Below are 12,982 nucleotides of genomic sequence, written 5' to 3' on the forward strand. Positions count from 1 at the left end.
GTCTGTGTCTCTATTTCTGCTTTGTAAATAAGATCATCTATACCAATTTTTTTAGATTCCACATATATGCGTTAATACATGATATTTGTTTTTCTCCTTCTGACTTACTTCAGTCTGTATGACAGTCTCTAGGTCCATCCATGTCTCTAAAAATGACCCAATTTCATTCCTTTTTATGGTTGAGTAATATTCCATTGTATATATGTACCACATCTTCTTTATCCATTCCTCTGTTGATGGACATTTAGGTTGCTTCCATGTCCTGGCTATTGTAAGTAGTGCTGCAATGAACATTGGGGTGCATGTGTCTTTTTGAATTATAGCTTTCTCTGGGTATATGCCCAGTAGTGGGATTGCTGGGTCATATGGTAGTTCTTTTTTGTTTGTTTTTTGAAAATTTTCATATATTTATTTATTTATTTATGGCTGCTTTAGGTCTTTGTTGCTGCATGTGGGCTTTCTCTAGTTGTGGTGAGCGGGGGCTACTCTTCACTGTGGTGCGTGGGCTTCTCATTGCGGTGGCTTCTTTTGTTGTGGAGCACGGGCTCTAGGTGCCCAGGCTTCAATAGTTGTGGCACGTGTGCTCAGTAGTTGTGGCTCGCAGGCTTAGTTGCTCAGTGGCATGTGGGATCTTCCCGGACCAGGGCTTGAACCTGTGTCCCCTGCATTGGCAGGTGGATTCTTAACCACTGTGCCACTAGGGAAGTCCATATGGTAGTTCTATTTTTAGTTTTTTAAGGAATCTCCATGATGTTCTCCATAGTGGCGCTATCAATTTACATTCCTACCAACAATGCATGAGGGTTCCCTTTTCTCCACACCCTCTCCAGCATTTATTGTTTGTAGATTTTTTGATGATGGCCATTCTGACCATGTGAGGTGATACCTCATTGTAATTTTGATCTGCATTTCTCTAATAATTAGTGATGTTGAGCATCTTTTCATGTGTTTGTTGGCCATCTGTATGTCTTCTACTTTACCTTAATATGTCCACATTTCTATGAGCTTGACCTTGGCTTCTCATGTGAAATTGTTCTTTGGGAAACACATTATGTACTTTGTTAGGGTATAACAGAAAAAGCATTAGACTTAGAATCAGACAATTTGGACTTGAACCCCTGGTTTTTGTCTTTAGTAATCATCCAGATAAGTTTTAGTTGGCTGTGGATATACTCATGTATTTGAAAATTTCAGTTTTCTCATCTATTGATGTCATAAGATTTCTTTGAGAATTAATCTAATAAAAATATCTATTCAGGCCTAAGAAGGCACTTGGGTGTTCCTTTGGCCAACTAAAATGGGGACATAAATCAGGTGTGTTGTCATAAAACTTAGGGCCTGACTTTTAGAAGCAGGGGATGGACTGTTCTATTTCATCAGCTAAATTTCCACCTACTTGTGCTCTGATGCCTGAGGCCTGCTCCTTGGAGATATGTTTTTGATCTCAAGGGCATCCATCAGTGGGACTTCAACATGAACTTTGCTGATTGGGATGATGAAGAAAGCCTTGCATGTTAATCACTCACTTCAGGTGAGATCCAGTGGGGAGGAATATGGCTTGTCCCTGTTGAGTGCAGTCAGGTCAATGAAAGATGGAAGGACAAGAGGGAACTAGGGGTTCACATTTGAGTGATCTGTTTAGTCAGTGGCTCTTTGGAAGTAACTGGGGGCTCTGGATTTTATAGAAGGCTTATTGTATAGGAATAAATGAAGACCCCCTAAATGGAACAAGCAGAGGCTATTTATTCAGAGCTTGCTATATCAAGGGAGTCACTTTGTCTGGCAGAAACTCAAAGACAGGCTGGGGACTGGGAAAGCATTATAGTTTAAAAAAAGGTGGGGGGACTTTAGGTGTGGGCTGATTGGAGGTTTTCGGCATGGGAGGTGGGTAAATTAGAAGTGTGGCATCCATATGATTGGTTTAGGGATCATATTTGGCTTTCTTTGGTTCTGATTTGGGGAAAGGCAAAAATTAGGTAAACTGGCAGTCATTAACTAAGTCCTGATTAGTTGGGGCAGAGAATTATTAGAGAATTCTAATAATTTGGGGCAGAGAATTATTAGAGAATTTGTAATTTGGCTTCCTGAACTAGTTGCTGTAGAGGTTGTAGGTCAGATTTCTATTGTCATATATGGTCTGGCCACTGTTTATTTGTATATTCAATCTCTCAGCTGGTATGCACATTCCCCTGCTACAGGTAACATATTAAGCCGTTATCAGTAACTTTAAAAAAATATGTGAATAAAATCTGCTTGGAACACTTTCGAGAAATGAGCTGGCCAGGATAAATAAAAGGAAGGCCTAGGCTGAGTGTTTCAATAAATCTGGGAATAACTATGACACGAATTTCCTGAGCTATCTGGAACTTGTACAACTTCCTCATGTCTATTTCCCCCAAGGTGATTAGACCTAAGAGTTTAAAATGAAAAGATCTCATGTACTTGTTTCCCCCAACATCCAGTAAAAGAGCAGTTGGGAAGGTTGTGTCATTAGTTACAGCAGACCTAACTAATGTTAGCTCTTCCCAATGTTAGTTGGGAAGCAGGGAAGTGGATAGAGGAACTCTTGGGTTAGATTTAAAAGCTGACTGAACCAAAAGGGTACAAAAGGGAACCCTTATTCACTGTTGGTGAGAATGTAAATTGGTGCAGTGACTATGAAAAACAGTATGGAGGTTCCTCAAAAAATTAAAAATAGAACTACCATATGATTCAGCAATTCTACTTCTGGGTATACATTTGAAGGAAATGAAATCACTATTGTGAAGAGATATCTGCACCTCCACGTTCAATGCAGCATTATTTACAATAGACAAGACATGGAAACAACCTGAGTGTCTATCAATAGATGGAGAGATAAAGAAATGTGGTGTATGTATATATATATATATATATATATATATATATATATATATATATATATATATATATATACATATATACACAATGGAATATTATTCAGCCCCAAAAGAAGGAAATCCTGCTACTTATGACAACATGGATAAAACTTGAGGGAATTATGCTAAATAAAATAAGTCAGATAGAGAAAGACAAATGCTGAACAATCTCATCTACATGTGGAATCTAAAAAACTGAACTCATAGAAACAGAGAGTCGAATGATGGTTGCCAGGGGCAGGCGTGGTGAAGGGGGAAATAAGTGAAGGTGGCCAAAGGGTACAAGCTTACAGTTTTATAAAAAATAAAATACAAAAAGTAAATAAAACTGGTTGAATTCTTGGAACCAGAGTAGAGAAACTAGGGAAGAGGGAAGGAAACTTAGTATTTGTTGAAGACTTGTTTTATGTCAGGTACTATGTTGGAACTTAACAAATATCTCATATAGTCATCACAAACAAACTGAAAGGTAAATAGTATTCCCATTTTACAGATGGGAAAAATGAGACATAGAGAGCAAATGAATCAGAGTGTAAGTAAGTTGCCAGATTACAGAAATTGTAAATGTAGGATCTAGTATTCTTACTGTCTATATCGCTATGACTTAACAATTCCAGAAGATTCTTTCCCAGAGATATAAAAGTTGCAAATAACTTTATTACTCATTCAGGAATTTCTTGAAAGATTCATTAACTCTTCAATAGAAACTATCAGTGAACTACTAACTCCCTAACACTCTTTGAACCCTCATCTCAAAATCCTCACCTTGGTCTTTCTACCACTCCTAGACTATTATACCAAGATCTTTACTCAATCCTAATCAGTCCCCTCTGCCCCCATCCACACACCCACTGAAAGACCTACCTTTAAAACAGACTTGAAAATCTTAGTAGATCAGACTTTGCTCCTCTCTTTTCAAGACTCTTAGTAGAATTATCAGGCTTTTACTGCAGTAAGCAATAAATTCCACTTCATCTTATTTGGTTGATTCCTTCATTCATTACTCATTCAACATATATGTGGGGCTAAATTGTATATGTCCTCTCCTTTCCATGCTTAATTGATATATCCTTTATTGATATATCCTTTATCCTCTACTTTCTTTGTCACTTGAATCCACTTAGATGTGCCCACACTGACACGTAGACACATAGTCAGACAGACAGGCACACACATACACAGAATCCAAACCCTCATCTGCATCTCAGTGTAACTTCAATTATGAAAGTCCCATGCTATTGCTCTCTCTTTTTCCTGGTTTGTGTGGGTGAAGTTTTAAACAACAATGCACCACAGCCTTGGTCTTAAAATAATCCATCTGAGAAGGGGATTATTAAAAAATACATACACTCTATTATTTTATCTGTGATAGAACAGAACATTACTACAAAGAGACATCCAAATTGCAAAGTGGTATTAACACACATCTATTCTGATTATTCATTCTGAGGACAAAATAAATGTGTATACTGAGGTAAACAGTGGAGGGGAGTGAGAAGGTAGCAAGTCTTGATGAGGAAATTCTAGATGAACTTAGAAGGACCTTTCAAATTAGTCCATGAATGACTACTTGAAGACCAGATCAGGTGAGGTAGAATGGGAACAAAAAGCAGCAGAGGAATAAAAAAAGTGACAATTTGTATCCTAGCTTTTGATGTTTTATATAATAAGTGAAACAGCCCCAGTTCTGTTGTCTGGTACCTTTATTCTCAATAATAAAGAGTGGGAAATTGAGTGGATGTGTGGGAAGTTGGAAACTACAGACAAATGTGGATTAGAACCATGAAAATTACTGGGAGGTGAAAGGTTTTAGAAGTCTAAAGGTGTTTTCCGAGGAAATTGAATGTGTAAACCAAAGAAAAAGTTTCTATATTCCAATAAAATCTATAGTGCTACAGGCTGCATATCTCCGTAAAGTCAGACAAATTAGTCACAGCCTTCAGGCAACAGTGGGCTACTCTTTGCAAGGAAGAAATAGAATATTTGCCTCTCTGGGGGCAGCCTTAAAGAGCCATATTGAATCAGAACAATTGAATCTGAGTTATAACCAATTCCACAGTGTGCAAGTAGATGTGAGTATTGGAAGTGGTTTGTTTATGCTAAGAAATTAAGGACATAAAATTATATTTTGGGTGGAAGGAAATCAGTGGTAAATATCAGGTAATGAGATTCTAATATCACAATATTTCAAAGTTGTTTTGAAATCCATTATGGGCAATGCATAATCCAAACAAGAAGGCAAGAAATTAAGTGTTATAAGGCAGGACATTTCCTTTGAGACATGTATTGAGATGAGAGAGTAGCGTTCTCCAATTTGCAGGTGGAGAATATTGTTTCCTTAGAGGGATGAAAAAGGGAAAGGAATAGTAAATGACAATCCAAATGTCAAACAGAATTGCACAGCTTTGAATCCCTTGTATTTTAATCCTTAACAATTTCAGGATTCTGAACTCAAGAGTAAGTCATGGCATTAACTTCCCATCTATTCAATTTCTGCTTTCAGCATGAAATTATGCAGTTTGTTTTGAAAATTAGAGTATTTTCCTTTGCATTTTTCAACTTGATATTCACAAACAGTATTGAATATTTGGGGTCCTAGGATAACATATATATTTTTAATACTGTTGTATACTATTTATACTGTTTTTCATTGCAATTAGTAGGCAATTTTTGCAGCTCTACATCTTCTGTCCTTATTCCAACCTCTTCCCTTTCAAAATCAGTATTTTATGAGAAAGATAGATCAGTAAGCTAAAATATACCTGCTAATAACCAAACAGGATGATATTTGACAAACTGATTTCATAATACAATTGGCATTTTAATAAGTTAAATAACTGGGAATACCTACCTAATTTATATTAAAAATATTCCAGTCAGATGTATGATTTATTCATGGTAGAGCTATGAATATTAAACCATTACAAGTACTTTTTGCTCTATTATTTTAAATAATGATAATTATATCACTAGCAACCCAAGAAATCTTCCAAACTAAAATATACAGACACAATTTGGTTATGCCATGAAAATATGGATTTACTGTAGTACTACAAAAAAGGAAGAATACACTTTTAAACCTTGACCCATATTTGTAAAATTTTTATGAAAAAAAATGAGAAAATCTTACTGAATGTAATTACAGAATTTTCAGGCTTATTTCCCTCTAGAAAATACAACATGATGTCCTTCTCCCTTACTGGAGTTTCTGCAGTATTTTTAGGGTTTATGGATGACTTGGGCACATAAACAGAGGTGGTGATTATAAATCCAATGTCACATCCCATAATTTCCTTTAGCAAAGTAATGGAGGAAGAAAGCTGGAGAAACTATGCGTTACACCCAAGAGAATTTCTGGTGTATTCAATGTCTACATTCCCAGAGGAAAGGGAAGAGGAAGTTAAAAGGAGAGAATGCAACAATTCAATTCAACTCAGCAGTTCTACATATAATTATTGAGCTGCCTTCAATTCAAAGCATGTGCGAAGAATGAAAATGAGTAAGTTTAGTCAGTGCCCTCAAGGAATCCTCTCTTTTTTCTCCCTAATATGATATAGTTTTCCTTTTGGGACACTCCCCTCTTTCATAATGTAGCAACCATATGGTTTGGTATTGACCCTAAACCCAATTTCAAGGATTGGTCTAAAATGATCTACATCAAGGATTACCAAAGTTTTCCTGTAAAAGGGCCATGATGTAAATATTTTAGACTTTGTGGAACCATATGGCCTCTGTCACAACCACTCACCTCTGCCCTTGTACCAGCCACAGGGAAAGAGTAAACAAATGGGTGTGTCTGTGTTCCTATAAAACTTTTTTTTTTAATTTCTTTATTGGAGTATAATTGCTTTACAATGGTGTGTTAGTTTCTGCTGTATAACAAAGTGAATCAGCTATACATATACATATATCTCCTCCCTCTTGCGTCTCCCTCCCACCCTCCCTATCCCACCCCTCTAGGTGGTCACAAAGCACCAAGCTGATCTCCCTGTGCTATGCGGCTGCTTCCCAATAGCTATCTATTTTATATTTGGTAGTGTATATATGTCAATGCCACTCTCTCACTTCGTCCCAGCTTACCCTTCCCCCTCCCCGTGTCCTCAAGTTCATTCTCTACGTCTGCGTCTTTATTCCTGTCCTGCCGCTAGGTTCTTCAGAACCTTTTTTTTTTTTTTTAGATTCCTAAACCCACGCACATATGGTCACCTTATTTTTGATAAAGGAGGCAAGAATACACAATGGAGAAAAGACAGCCTCTTCAATAAGTGGTGCTGAGAAAACTGGACAGCTACATATAAAAGAATGAAATTAGAACACTCCCTAATGCCATACACAAAAATAAACTCAAAATGGATTAAAGGCCTAAATGTAAGGCCAGACACTATAAAACTCTTAGAGGAAAACATAGGCAGAACACTCTTTGACATAAATCACTGCAAGATCCTTTTTGACCCATGTCCTAGAGAAATGGAAATAAAAACAAAAATAAACAAATGGGACCTAATGAAACTTAAAAGCTTTTTGAACAGCAAATGAAACCATGAACAAGACAAAAAGATAACCCTCAAAATAGGAGAAAATATTTGCAAATGAAGCAACTGACAAAGGATTAATCTCCAAAATTTACAAGCAGCTCATGCAGCTCAATATCAGAAAAACAAACAACCCAATCCAAAAATGAGCTGAAGACCTAAATAGACATTTGTCCTATAAAACTTTATTTACAAAAACAGGCTGTGGGCCCAGTTTGCCCTCTGTGCTACAGTTTGTGGCAGTGCCTACCCCTGGTCTAAACCAAGCTCCAGTGCTATTACTATTGATTCAGGCATCAGGCAGTCAATGCATATTTCCTTAGTTAAAGGGATTCTTGAGAAATGGGGTCAGTCAGCAGGAAACGCAAGATTTCTCTTCTCAGTTATTATGGGATATTGTATTCCTGTGTCTGCCATGTGTGAAGGAGAAAGTTATGGTGGCTGGCAGCTGCCACCTTACCACCATGAAGGAAGCCAGCTCTGAGGATGAAACCAACACATGGAGGAGAGCAGAGTCAAAAAACTAAAGAGTCACAGATATTTGGAACTCAAGTTCTTCTTTAACCATGCTGGAAGTCTGTCCTACTTCATGACTTCTCAGTTAAATATTTTGTTCTCTTAGCCAGTTTGAGTTCAATGTTATGTGTAACTGAAAGATCCCAACTGATACAGACTCACAGGTACTTGGAGTAAAATAGCATGAGTGTTACAAAAGAACTGCCAAATATCATAGAGGCTCAGAAACGAGTCATAATTGGTTCTGAAAAACTTTTATGAAATGATGGCATTTGAAGCAAACTTCTTAGTTATCATTTTGTAGCAGAGGTGGAAGATAAGAGCCAGCATGATAAAGTGTTCATGGATGGCAAATAGTGGGCTGACTTTCTGTATAGTCAAATACCACAGTATGAAAGAGGCATAGGGTTTTCAAAGAAGAACAGTGGGGGATCTTTCTGGAATCAGTGTGAAGAATCTGAGTAAAGCCTCAGGTTGGAAAACTTGAAGGTGAACAGAAGGATTGGCAATAAAATGGAGATTTCCAGTAGGAAGTAGGAAATGTCTGAGATACTGCCATACAGTGTGATGATACTGACAATTAATCAGGAAAATAAGGTGGATTCAGAGATGTACCAGCCACAGGGTACCAACTAGGCAGGGCACATGTAAATCCCTGGGGAACTATGGAAGGGTAAAATAGGGATCCAGTTTTATCTCCCATAGTCCCTTTGAGGGAAAATACAAATGCAATTAGTAGGAATATTAATAAAGTACTTAGGAATGGTTCAGGTGACATTGCCAGCAACAAGCTTAAATGATGACAGATTACCACTAAAACTACTTTGAGAAGGGCGGACTGGCTAACTGAAGGGCTTTTATTTTGCAAAATGTCATATGCAAAATTGAGTCCAGAACTGATTTGTTCATATACTGGAAAAAAAAAAGCTAGATTGCTACCACTGGCTCTTCTCTGTCCTGTCCTTTCCCCAGCAGAGCCTTTGACCTCTCCTCTAAACAATGTCCAGCCCACATTTCAAGTGGCCAGCCCACATAAAAGTGTCTATTTTAAGCGGCAACAAATTATTACCCAGTCCCATGTGCCCATGTCCTCCAGCCTTGTCTGGAGCTGCTTACTTAAAGGATGCTGGTTTTCAGGAGGAAAACCCTCTAGAATCTAGATGCATCAGACAAGCCCAGACAAAAAGAAGTTTATCCTGACAATTCAGTCCCATGTGGTAGTTATTGTGAACCCACTCGGTGCGGACTCTCGCTCTGTTAAGTGAGGGGAATTCAAAGATGAATAAGACACAGTACCTGCTCTCAGGAGTTGGGGTACTTCCCTCTTCCTGACTCCCACCCACCTCCTTACACCCCTCATTCTGTTCCATTCTTCTCAGCCTCTGCAATCTGTCCCTTTATAAATTAGCACTCAGCTGTGATCTTGAAAAATACAGTAAGACAAAGCCTGGGGTTAATTCTCCATTTCAGTTGCCTTGTTTAGCCACTAATTAAATGTTTTGTTAGAAAATCGCCCTTAATAAGCAACTAGATTATATTAATTATCTGTTCCTTGGATCTTCTAGAACACTCATTCTCACCCTTGGCTGCATATTACAATTACCCGAGAGGATTTAATAACACCCAGGCCAACCCCCATGGTCAGAGGTTCTGATTTAATTAGTTTGAGGTGAACCTGAGCACTAGTATTGTTTTAAAGCTCCCCCAGGTGATTCTAATGTGTAACCATGGTGCAGAGGGACTCCTCGACTTCTATTCCATACTGTCAAGAAGTCTCTTGGAGACAGCTTACTTTTCTCTAGTGCCACTCTGAGAAGGTGGTTATCATTATGTGCCAGGAATAGTTTAGAATTTAGCCAAACCTCTTGGCTCATGACGCTACCCATGATCCTCTGGTTTCTGCACCAGGTTTCTTGAATGAAGAGTTGGTGGGTGAGCTGTGTGATGTCTATGGGGGAAGTGGAAAGACTGAAGGGTTTCCCTGCATTGCTATCTTTCCTGAATTACTATCTACTTAGAGTCCCTCTCAAAGCCAGAGTCCAAGGGAAAGGTAAGTGAACTAATACCTTCTGTATGAACAGAAATGAAAACTGCTGAAAACAGGTTATTCATGGAGTGTGGGTGAAGGGGGGGCAGTAAAAATTAAGAACTTTTGTTGACAGTTGCATTAAGTTCTAAATTTTATGACAACCTCCTTTGGATTCCAAGGGACATATATGTTTGAAGGGTATGACTATTTCCCATGTTTTATTTATTTTTTAAATAGTCACTTAAAAAGTTAAACCTGTTGGTGAATTTCCTAAAGGTATAAGTTCTTCCTGCAAAGAAAAACACTCCTTGTTGGCAGAAAGTCTCTGTTGTCTGGCTTTCTGGTTCCTTTTGCCTCAGTCTTTGTTCTTTCCATATACTTTTCGGGGTTCAACCCTAGGCTTAATTTGAGGGGCCTCCTCATTTCCCTGGGGTTTCTTCCTTCTCTTCTCTGTCTCATTTCCCGCTTGAACCATACATACAATTGTCATTATGCTAATATTCTTGGTAGCTGATTATAAAAAGAAAATCAAACTGATCATTTAACCACCTGTGACACCTTATAAGTTAAACTAAACCCAGCTGGCCCAATATTTTGTTTCAGTTGGCATTTTTTTTTTCTCTATCACTCCTAGCTCTCTTGGTTGAAAGCAGTCATTTATGGTGCTTTGCCCTTTAATAGAGCCCTCACAGAACACTTTTATAAAAACCATGGAATGTGACATTTTGGCACAAATTTGTACCAAGGACTTAACAACTTTGATATCTGAGTTCTTTATGTAGTCAGGTCAAGTGATGTGGTGTATAATAAATTGATATTCCTTGTAGTGAAATAATGCCATTTGCAGCAACATGGATGGGCCTAGAGATTATCGTACTAAGTGAAGTAAGTCAGACAGAGAAAGAAAAATATCATATGATATCACCTATATGTAGAATCTTTAAAAATGATACAAATGGGGGCTTCCCTGGTGGTGCAGTGGTTGAGAATCCGCCTGCCAATGCAGGGGACACGGGTTCGAGCCCTGGTCCGGGAAGATCCCACATGCCGCAGAAGAGCTAAGCCCGTGCGCCACAACTACTGAGCCTGCGCTCTAGAGCCCATGAGCCACAACTACTGAGCCAGCGTGCTGCAACCACTGAAGCCCGTGCACCTAGAGCCTGTGCTCCACAACAAGACAAGCCACCACAATGAGAAGCCCGCACACCGCAACGAAGAGTAACCCCCGCTCACCACAACTAGAGAAAGTCCACGTGCAGCAACGAAGACCCAACACAGCCAAAAATAAATTTATATAAAAAAATGATACAAATGAACTTATTTATAAAGTGGAAACAGATTCGCAGACATAAAAAACAAATTTATGGTTACCAAAGGGGAAAGGCGGGGGAAGGGATAAATTAAGAGTTTGGGATTAGAAGATACAAACTACTGTATATAAGATAGATAAACAAAAAGGTCCTACTGTATAGCACAGGGAACTATATTCAATATCTTGTAATAAACTATAATGGAAAAGAATCTGAAAAAAATATATAAGTGAATCACTTTGCTGTAAACTAACACAACACAAACACAAAAACTAACACAACATTGTAAATCAACTACACTTCAATAAAAATTTAAAAATATATATTTCTAAAATATTTGTTAGATTTTTTTGTGTTCTTATTATACAAAAGTACTCTTTTTTTTTTCCTGCTCTGGGGACTCCTAATAATCCTAAAAGGAAAGGCAGACTCAGTTCTTACTGACTTTTCCTAGGAGTTCAACATGTCCACGTTTTCTCAAGAGCAAGAAAGTGTTTGCTGAGAAAGCCAACCTCAAGGGACCACATCACTCTTAACGCTTTTGTTTCTAGGATCTGGGAATGGCATCACCCTTGTCCAAGCACCTAAGCACAATAGGATAAGGATAATTTTGTAGGCAGCAGAGTGTCTAGAGACTGGTAGTCTTGGTGGCAGCAGTCAACCTCTGTATTAGGTTATTTACATGAAATATCTGGAGAATATTCCTTCCATGTCTGAAACATCAGCCAGAATTGCAGAGATGTGCTGCTTTTGTCACTTAATCCGGTTTTACATTCTGATTATCCACACTTAACTCAAACTCTGTTAAAAACGGGAACAAACTTCATTTTAAGCAGAACATTTCTTTTAAGTATAAACAGTAGCTCTGATTATAACCAGCTTCTTTGTTATGAGAAGTAATCACTTATTAATAACCTGTCTTATGACTTGTAATATGATTAAATGCCTTTTGAGAGTACCCTGCCACATTGGAATTCGCTGGGAGTGAGAAATGTGATAAAGAATTTACTTTGCTGATCGGAGTGAGGGCCAGCATTAAAGGGAAAACCTTTATATTCCAAATATGTCAATGCCAGACTATTCCTTAGGCTACTAGAGGCTTCCAAAACTTTGAATTTCTAACTTTATAAGAAGCATGCAGGACTGAACCTACTACACTGTTAAATTCTCAACTATTTTTAACTGAGAGCAAAAGAGCATAAACGTCTAGCAATAGAGACAAACTAAGAACATTTCTAGGACATGTTTCTAACACCAAAATGTCTGATAAATTATTAAAATATATGAGTAATAATATTTGCAATGCCCTGAGTTTTTATAGCAGTTTGTATCTTTCAAAAGGCACGGTATGTATTATTTTATTTGTTCTTTTCATTTACCCTAGAATATGGATAAAGTATTATTATTGTAAACCTAAAAATAGTCTTTAAAAAATAATAATAGCAAAAAACTTACTACTCCAGTAGAGGTATATCGATACATAAAAAATTGCTTAACAGAGAGAGAGAGAGAGATGAAGAGAGAGAGAGGAAGAAACAGTGGAGACAGGGAGAAGGAGGGGGAGAGAGGAATGGTGAATATAGGTGAAGGGTAGTCAGGTGTTGATTGTATTAGATTTTTAACCTTTCTGTCAGTTTGAAAAACTTCAAAAAATGAATCTGGGAATAAAAATATATGAACTAGTGCCATTTGCAGCAG

Source organism: Balaenoptera acutorostrata, chromosome 12, assembly GCF_949987535.1.
Source record: "Balaenoptera acutorostrata chromosome 12, mBalAcu1.1, whole genome shotgun sequence".
Lineage (NCBI taxonomy): Eukaryota > Metazoa > Chordata > Mammalia > Artiodactyla > Balaenopteridae > Balaenoptera > Balaenoptera acutorostrata.